We start from the raw sequence: 8,782 nt of genomic DNA, 5'->3' as shown, positions 1-8,782 counted from the left end.
AATATGTTGTTTAAGTATAACTCTGACTGGTTTGTAGCTTGTAACTCTCCTCATTTGGTAAAGCAGAAAAATGCCACCACAATCCTTATGTAAATGAGATATTTCTGTATTTAATTTTCAATAAATATGCAAACATTTCAAGAAATATGTTTTCACTTTGTCATTATGTGTAGATGAGTGAGAAACATTTTTTTTTAATCCATTTGAAATTCAGGCTGTAACACAATAAAATATGGAATAAGTCAAAGGGGTATGAATACTTCTGAAAGCACCGTACATACATACATACTGTACATCAATAGGAGAGGCAAAGGCCAAGAGCTATCGTCCTCTGAAACGCAACAAAACCAAGCCACACTGCTTCTTGACACAATGCCTGCTTTACCCGGAAGCCAGCCACACCAATGTGTCAGAGGAAACACTGTACACCTGGCGACCGTGTCAGCGTGCATGCTCCCAGCCCGCCACAGGGGGGTCATTCTAGCGCAATGGGAGAAGGACATCCCTGCCAGCCAAACCGTCCCCGAACCCGGCCAATTGTGCGCCACCCCATGGTTCACCCGGTCGTGACAGAGCCTGTACTCAAACCAGGATCTCTAGTGCCTTAGACCACTGCGCCACTAGGGATAATGTGCCTGTTCTTTGCAGATGGTTAGAACATTGGAGAATGAGATTTTTCTGGCATTCACTTAAAACCTGTCCGGCGATTTCTTCGAGCTGACACAATAAATATACTTAATGAACAGACAATCTATCAAACATGAAAAACATTTGGAAAAATAAAAAAATGTTTCCAAAAAACAAATAAGGTATATTGTTCCATACATCATGATACTTCTTCCTCTTCCTCAGGCTCCTTCCTGGTTTGACAGTTGCAGTCAATGAGTCATCTTCACCTTCCTCAACCTTGTCATGTCTCCTCGTCTTGGAAGATACTGATACAGTCTGGAATCAAACAGACATTATTACAGTATCATTACATAGAAACCATTGGCTAATGAGAAACCTAATTCATAAGTTTAGTCACAAAACAATGGAGGACAGTGAAATACATATGTAGCAACTTAATTTGATCACCCAATTGAGGGAACTGGAGAACTTCCCTACAATGTAGGACATTTAACACTTGTAGTGTATTTGAGGTTTAACCTATTTAATCCCATTAGTCACAATAGTGACCGTAAAAAACATTTTCAGTTATAAGGTTTGAGAACAAGAGATTAAAAGTATGTTAACAACATAATGATAGGACAAAGATTTTTTGGTACACACCCTCTTTAAGGTGTCGAGTATTGATATATGCATTTGCAATTACTCTGTACTTTGTTCAGTGTGGTCATAGAATGAGTAAACATGTTGACGGCAACAATAGTGACCGGTGGGATAACACAGTGCATCCAGGTGTACACATAGTTATACACATACATAGTTCTTGTTCTATCTAACTTTCTACTCTGTTCTTGCTTTTAGTTTCACTTTGAGTCAAGTTCTGGATATGTTGGATCTAGGTGACTGCCCAGACAAGGCATGCAACATTGCAGTTATCCTCAAAAATGAGAAAGATGCTGTCCTCAGTGATTGTGATAGCGATGGGTCAGATATGGACAATGAGGGGGAAACAGGCCATTTGCCAGCCAGGCTGTTGAATGCATATGCTGAACCTATGCAAACAGATCATGACAGAGACAACGTTATCATTGATGATGACCAAACCCTCGCGTACCCCCTCTCCAACCCCCCACCCACCTCCACTGTTGATAATGAAGAGCCAAGGGCCTCTACACGCTAGAGGGTCCAGTCAGAAGAGCCAAGGGCAAAGCTGCAGGTGGTCATAAATAAAGATGGAGTGTTCAAACGATCAAAGAGGCCAGCCACCTCTGTGATTCCAAAACACATAGTATACAGTCCAAATGCTGCACAATGTGTCAATCAAAGCTGCCCCAACCCAATGGATGTTTTCCTTCTAATGTATCCACCCACCTTAAGAGAGATCACCATTGAAATGTCCAACATCTACCCCACCCAGACCAAGAACAAGCAACTGTATGATAGTAGGTCTGAGTGATTGTAGTTCAAAGTAGTGATGTACAAACTAATCGTGCACTTGGTTCTGAAGCCTACCTCTATATGTTCAGTGTAGGCCTCTACTTGAATGCATATTCTACAGGCTACCTCTATCCAAAATGTTACCTTTCTGTTCAATGTGAATGAATCACACGACTGCTATTCAGTTGTTAGTGCATGTTGCACTAAAATGTCACAATGACAATGCTACAATGAATATTAGAATAAGGTCAAATGGTACAATATTAATGTTTCAATGCATGTTGCAATAAAGTAACAATGTATGTTACAATAAAGTTATTATTATTATTCTCCAACCAGTTACAATTGTGACCGAACATAAAACACACGTTTTCACCTACTTTTCCATTAAAATTTAAAAAAATATATGATTTGATTTCTAATGACACATGATTTGGATATTTTAATGTTAAGGATTAAATGGGTTAAAAAAGGCTTCTAAAGTTTGCAGTTTCCACAGAAATGTCAGATTAGATTTTCCTCATGAAAAATGTATCAACCCTTACAAAAATGTCTATAATAATTTTCATAATAATTCACATTTCTTGTTGCTGCATGATTATTTTCCTGCTGTAGCAAACTGACTCAAATTAAGATCCTACATCTATAACTACTCACAGCATATGTGTTCTGGTGCCTTGGCCATGAATGAACTCCTGGAAAATATAGTCCAGGAAAAGAAAACATATTAACTTGAGCAAAATCAATATATGATCATCTAATGCAAATGCATTCTTTTCACAATGCAAAATCAGTTCATGATATTACGGTAGTTGATATTACCTAGGAAACTGTCTGTATTTGCACCGGTACCATATGAGTGCAGCCACAGCAACAATCAGACAGATAATAACAATGAGTAGAACCCAACAGGCTGTAGAGGTCTCTGTGAAGAGAGAGGAGATACAGTTAATATAAGTAACAATCTGTATTTATAATTACATGTAATCATGTTGCCCAAGCAACCATCATGGCTCCAATGCAAAAACTTTCCTGCAGAAAACAAAGAGATAATACCAGGTTATAAGACATGTACATATACAGTAAGATATATGTGTGTATTATGACCATCTTAGTAATGGTTATACAGTACCTTTCTGTAGAAAGGGGAATAAGGCCATACATATGATATTAACACATGAAGTGAAATAAATAAACATCTGGCTCAACTTTGTTATCCATGCTCCAACACATTTCTCATAACTTCATATGTGTATGCCAGGAATGCCAATATTGTTGCAGACACATTTCCCTATGGGACAATAAAGTATTCAAACATTCAATCAATCATATAACAATTATAAGCATCTTATAAACCAGCATGAGCAACGAGTTAAGCAACCAGCATGAATAGTGTGTGTGTGTGTGTGTGTGTGTCTCACTCTCTCAGGTACATCTCACCAGAGTATGCGTGTACATAGATGGAGCCAGTTGCTTGTCCAGGGGTTGGAGGCCTCACAGACATAGAGACCATTCAGCTCAGAGTTGAGACTGAAGAGGTGCAGTATGTCTCCCCAACTCTCACTGAAGACCCAGGCCGTGGCTGACCACCCTGGGGAGAGAGAGAGAGAGAAGGGCTTTGTGTGAGTTTGTGTGTGTGAGATAGGCAAAGGCATCATTTGACTACCATGATAATATATGAACATACTGAAGCTTCAAGCTAATCTGTTTCATATGTTTAAACAAGTGTACCTAACATTTACATTTAACTGAATTTAACTAGTTTACATAGAAGTCAGTACCTGCTCCCAGGAAGTTAGGTGTAGGTTGCTGTCTGCTACACATAGGAAGACTGTGGCTTTAGAGGCCTCACTATGGGTAATGTTCACTGACTGAGGTGGATCTGAGAGAGAGAGAAATGGTTACAGATACTGCAGATATAGAATGTAAATAGACCTACACACTCATACCAAGACAGACCCATAACAATGACACTACAGGCTCTGAGCAGTGGGGAAACTTTAATGCACAGATGAGGCAACACTAAATCAAATCAAAATGATTTATATAGCCCTTCTTACATCAGCTGATATCTCAAAGTGCTGTACAGAAACCCAGCCCTAAAACCCCAAACAGCAAGCAATGCAGGTGTAGAAGCACGGTGGCTAGGAAAAACTCACTAGAAAGGCCAACACCTAGGAAGAAACCCTAGAGAGGAACCAGGCTATGAGGGGTGGCCAGTCCTCTTCTGGCTCTGCCGGGTGGAGATTTATAACAGAACATGGCCAAGATGTTCAAACCATAAATGACCAGCATGGTCAAATAACAATAATCACAGTGGTTGCTTGGCTTTTCACGATCATTAAGAGTATTCTACCACCCCCGCTGTCTCTAGAGTTGAAAACAGGTCCTGGGACAGAGTGGCACGTCTGGGGGAACAGGTCAGGATTCCATAGCCACAGGCAGAACAGTTGAAACTGGAGCAGCAGCACGGTCAGGTGGGGACAGCAAGGAGTCAGTCATCATGACAAGTAGTCATGAGACATGGTACTAGGCTGGTCCTAGGGCTCAGGTCCTCCGAGAGAAAGAGTATACTTTAAATTCACACAGGACACCAGATAAGACAGGATAAGTACTCCAGATATAACAGACTGACCTCTAGCTCCTCCGTCACAAAACTACCGCAGCATAAATACTGAGGCTGAGACAGAGGGGTCAGGAGACACTGTGGCCCCATCCGGCAGTTGCCCTGGACAGGGGCCAAACAGGAAGGATATAACCCCACCCACTTTGCCAAAGCACAGCCCCCACACCACAAGAGGGATATCTTCAACCTCCAACTTACCATCCTGAGACAAGGCCGAGTAAAGCCCACAAAGATCTCCGCCACGGCACAATCCAAGGGGGGACGCCAAACCAGACAGGAAGATCACATCAGTGACTCAACCCACTCAAGTGACGCACCCCTGCTAGGGACAACATGAAAGAGCAACAGTAAGCCAGTGACTCAGACCCTGTAATAGGGTTAGAGGCAGAGAATCCTAGTGGAGAGAGGGGAACCGGGCAGGCAGAGACAGCAAGGGCGGTTCATTGCTCCAGAGCCTTTCCGTTCACCTTCACACTCCTGGGCCAAACTACACTCAATCATATGACCCACTGATGAGATGAGTCTTCAATAAAGACTTAACCTCGCTGGGATATGTGGGACGGTAGCGTCCCACTTGGCCAAAAGCCAGAGAAAATGCAGAGCGCAAAATTAAAATAAATTACTATAAAAATCAAATGTTCATGAAATCACACATGTAACATACCAAATTAAAGCTACACGTGTTGTGAATCCAGCCAACATGTCAGATTTCAAAAAGACTTTTCAGCAAAGCAAACAATACTATTATCTGAGGATAGCACCCTCCCCAAACAAAAGAGAGAAAACATATTTCAACCTGCAGGCACGACACAAAACGTAGAAATAAAAATATAAATCATGCCCTAGCTTTGCACAAGCTTCTTCTGTTGGCTCTCCAATATGTCCCATAAACATCACAACTGGTCATTTTGTTCGATTAATTCCATCCATATATCCAAAATGTCCATTTATTTGGCGCGTTTGATCTAGAAAACCCTGTTTCAACTTGTGCAACGTGACTACAAAATATCTCAAAAGTGACCTGTAAACTTTGCCAAAACATTTCAAACCGCTTTGTAATACAACTTTAGTTATTTTTTAAAGTAAAATTGATTAAATTGAATGTGGGATGATCTGTGTTCACTACAGAAAGAAACAAACTGAAGCATGCTTTCTGGTCACGCCTACCTAACAGCACACATGAAGACCCACGTTCAAGATGGTACTCTTTCATTACACAAAGTAATAACCTCATCTAATTTCTAAAGACTGCGACATCCAGTGGAAATGGTAGGAACTGCAAGCAAGTCCCTTAGAAATCTGGAATCCCAATGAAAACACATTGAAAAGAGAGTGACCTCAAAAAAGAATCTGAATGGTTTGTCCTCAGGTTTCAGCCTGCTGCATAAGTTCTGTTATACTCACAGACATGATTCGAACCATTTTAGAAGCTTCAGAGTGTATTCTATCCAAATCTACTAATACTATGCACATCTTATCTTCTGGGCATGAGTAGCAGGCAGTTGAATTTGGGCATGCTTTTCACCTAAATTTCAAATGCTGCCCCTATCCTTGAGGTTGAGACCGAGTCTGCGCTCTCTCACATGTGGTAGGGCAACATTCCATAAAAATGGAGCTCTATTGAGAAAGCCCTGCCTCCAGCTGTTTGCTTAGAAATTATAGGGACAATTAGGAGGCCTGCGTCTTTTAGTTGGCTTCAACACTTACAGCACAGTTCATTCAGAAAGTATTCACACCCTGTTGAATTTATTATGGATAAATGAATAAACAATATCCCCATTTTAAATAGAATTGTATCTAGGTAAACTTATACTATACTGTTTTATAAGTGATTTGACAATATGAGTTCATAAGAAGGGATTGTGTGACAGGACAAGGAGTAATAAAAAGTTAATGAACACCATTCCAACTAGCAGAAACAAATGGGTTGGGGACTGTGTAAACACATAAGGTCGTTAGCCTATGGTTGACCCAACTGGAACTTAGCTCTGGGGTTTTTAGATAAGGCAGTGAGTGCATTCCTAGGTTTTCTGTTAATTATAACTGTCAGTTCAGTGGTGATCGATTATGTTGAGGGGGTCAAAAGTTATCTGGGAGTGTGTTAGTAAGTTAGAATTAACTTTTCACCTTACTTTGTCCCGGTCAAGAGGAGGGGATTATGTTAAAGCAGTGAAATGACGTCATGATCTGTATATAAACTGCTGCACGTGATTAAGTGGCAGCGCGCTCCGAGAATAAATTCTATTACCTATTATTGAAAGACTGGTCTGCGTCTATTTTATGCAAACAAGAAATCTTACAAATTCTCATAAAATAGATTAAGGGCTTTCAATTGATGAAAGTACATTGGCATAATTAAATTATAGTAACACACCCCATGACATTTTCTACATTTTGTTGTGTTACAGTCTGAATGTAATATGTATTACATGTGTCATTGGCCTACACTTAATACCCCACAATGTCAAAGTGGAATTATGATTTTAGAAATGTGTAAAAAAAATAAAAAAATGAAAAGATGAAATGTCTTGTGTCAATAATTATAATAATATAATAATTATAATAATTATTATTATTCAACTCCTTTGTTATGGCAAGCCGAAATAAGTTCAGTAGAAAAATGTTACTTAACAAGTCACATAATAAGTTACATGGACTCACTCTGTGTCCAATAATAGTGTTTCAAATGATTATTTGAATGACTACCTCATCTCTGTACTCCACACACAGTTACTACACTGCTCAAAAAAAAATAAAGGGAACACTTAAACAACACAATGTAACTCCAAGTCAATCACACTGTCAAATCAAACTGTCCAATTAGGAAGCAACACTGATTGACAATAAATTTCACATGCTGTTGTGCAAATGGAATAGACAACAGGTGGAAATTATAGGCAATTAGCAAGACACCCCCAATAAAGAGTGGTTCTGCAGGTGGTGACTACAGACCACTTCTCAGTTCCTATGCTTCCTGGCTGATGTTTTGGTCACTTTTGAATGCTTGTGGTGCTTTCATTCTAGTGGTAGCATGAGACGGAGTTCCAACCCACACAAGTGGCTCAGGTAGTGCAGCCTATCCAGGATGGCACATCAATGTGAGCTGTGGCATGAAGGTTTGCTGTGTCTGTCAGCGTAGTGTCCAGAGCATGGAGGCGCTACCAGGAGACAGGCCATACATCAGGAGACGTGGAGGAGGCCGTAGAGGGCAACAACCCCGCAGCAGGACCGCTACCTCCGCTTTGTGCAAGGAGGAGCACTGCCAGAGCCCTGCAAAATGACCACCAGCAGGCCACAAATGTGCATGTGTCTGCTCAAACGGTCAGAAACAGACACCATGAGGGTGGTATGAGGGTCTGACGGCCCGCAGGTGGGGGTTGTGCTTACAGCCCAACACCGTGCAGGACGTTTGGCATTTGCCAGAGAACACCAATATTGGCAAACGCCACTGGCGCCTGTGCTCTTCACAGATGAAAGCAGGTTCACACTGACCACATATGACAGACGTGACAGAGTCTGGAGACGCGTGGAGAAACGCTCTGCTGCCTGCAACACCTCCAGTATTACCGGTTTGGCGGTGGGTCAGTCATGGTGTGGGGTGGCATTTCTTTGGGGGGCCGCACAGCCCTCCATGTGCTCTCCAGAGGTAGCCTGACTGCCATTAGGTACCGAGATGAGATCCTCAGACCCCCTTGTGAAACCATATGCTGGTGTGGTTGGCCCTGGGTTCCTCCTAATGCAAGACCATGCTAGACCTCATGTGGCTGGAGTGTGTCAGCAGTTCCTGCAAGAGGAAGGCATTGATGCTATGGACTGGTCCTGCTCCCCAGACCTGGAATCCAATTGAGCACATCTGGGACATCATGTCTCGCTCCATCCACCAACGCCATGCTGCACCACAGACTGTCCAGGAGTTGGTGGATGCTTTAGTCCAGGTCTGGGAGGAGATCCCTAGGGAGACCATCCGCCACCTCATCAGGAGCATGCCGCAGGCGTTGTAGGGAGGTCATACAGGCACGTGAAGGCCACACACACACTACTGAGCCTCATTTTGACTTGTTTTAAGGACATTACATAAAAGTTGGATCAGCCTGTAGTGTGGTTTTCCAA

The 8,782-nt window shown here is 41.8% G+C and overlaps 1 long non-coding RNA gene across 1 annotated transcript; it reads right to left on the bottom strand.

Annotated features, from left to right (window-relative positions):
- Positions 1-875: 875 nt before the first annotated feature.
- Positions 876-3,520, bottom strand: LOC135538433 (uncharacterized). The gene is made up of 4 exons (XR_010455424.1): positions 3,487-3,520; positions 2,869-2,971; positions 2,704-2,741; positions 876-945 (listed from the first exon to the last, which is right to left on the bottom strand). It is a non-coding gene; the product is annotated as an uncharacterized LOC135538433 (long non-coding RNA).
- Between the last annotated feature and the right edge of the window lie 5,262 nt (positions 3,521-8,782).

Source organism: Oncorhynchus masou, unplaced genomic scaffold (genome assembly GCF_036934945.1).
Source record: "Oncorhynchus masou masou isolate Uvic2021 unplaced genomic scaffold, UVic_Omas_1.1 unplaced_scaffold_9646, whole genome shotgun sequence".
NCBI classification, from domain to species: Eukaryota; Metazoa; Chordata; class Actinopteri; order Salmoniformes; family Salmonidae; genus Oncorhynchus; species Oncorhynchus masou.
Note: the sequence above shows the minus strand (reverse complement) of the source record. Positions and strands in the feature narration are given on the sequence as shown.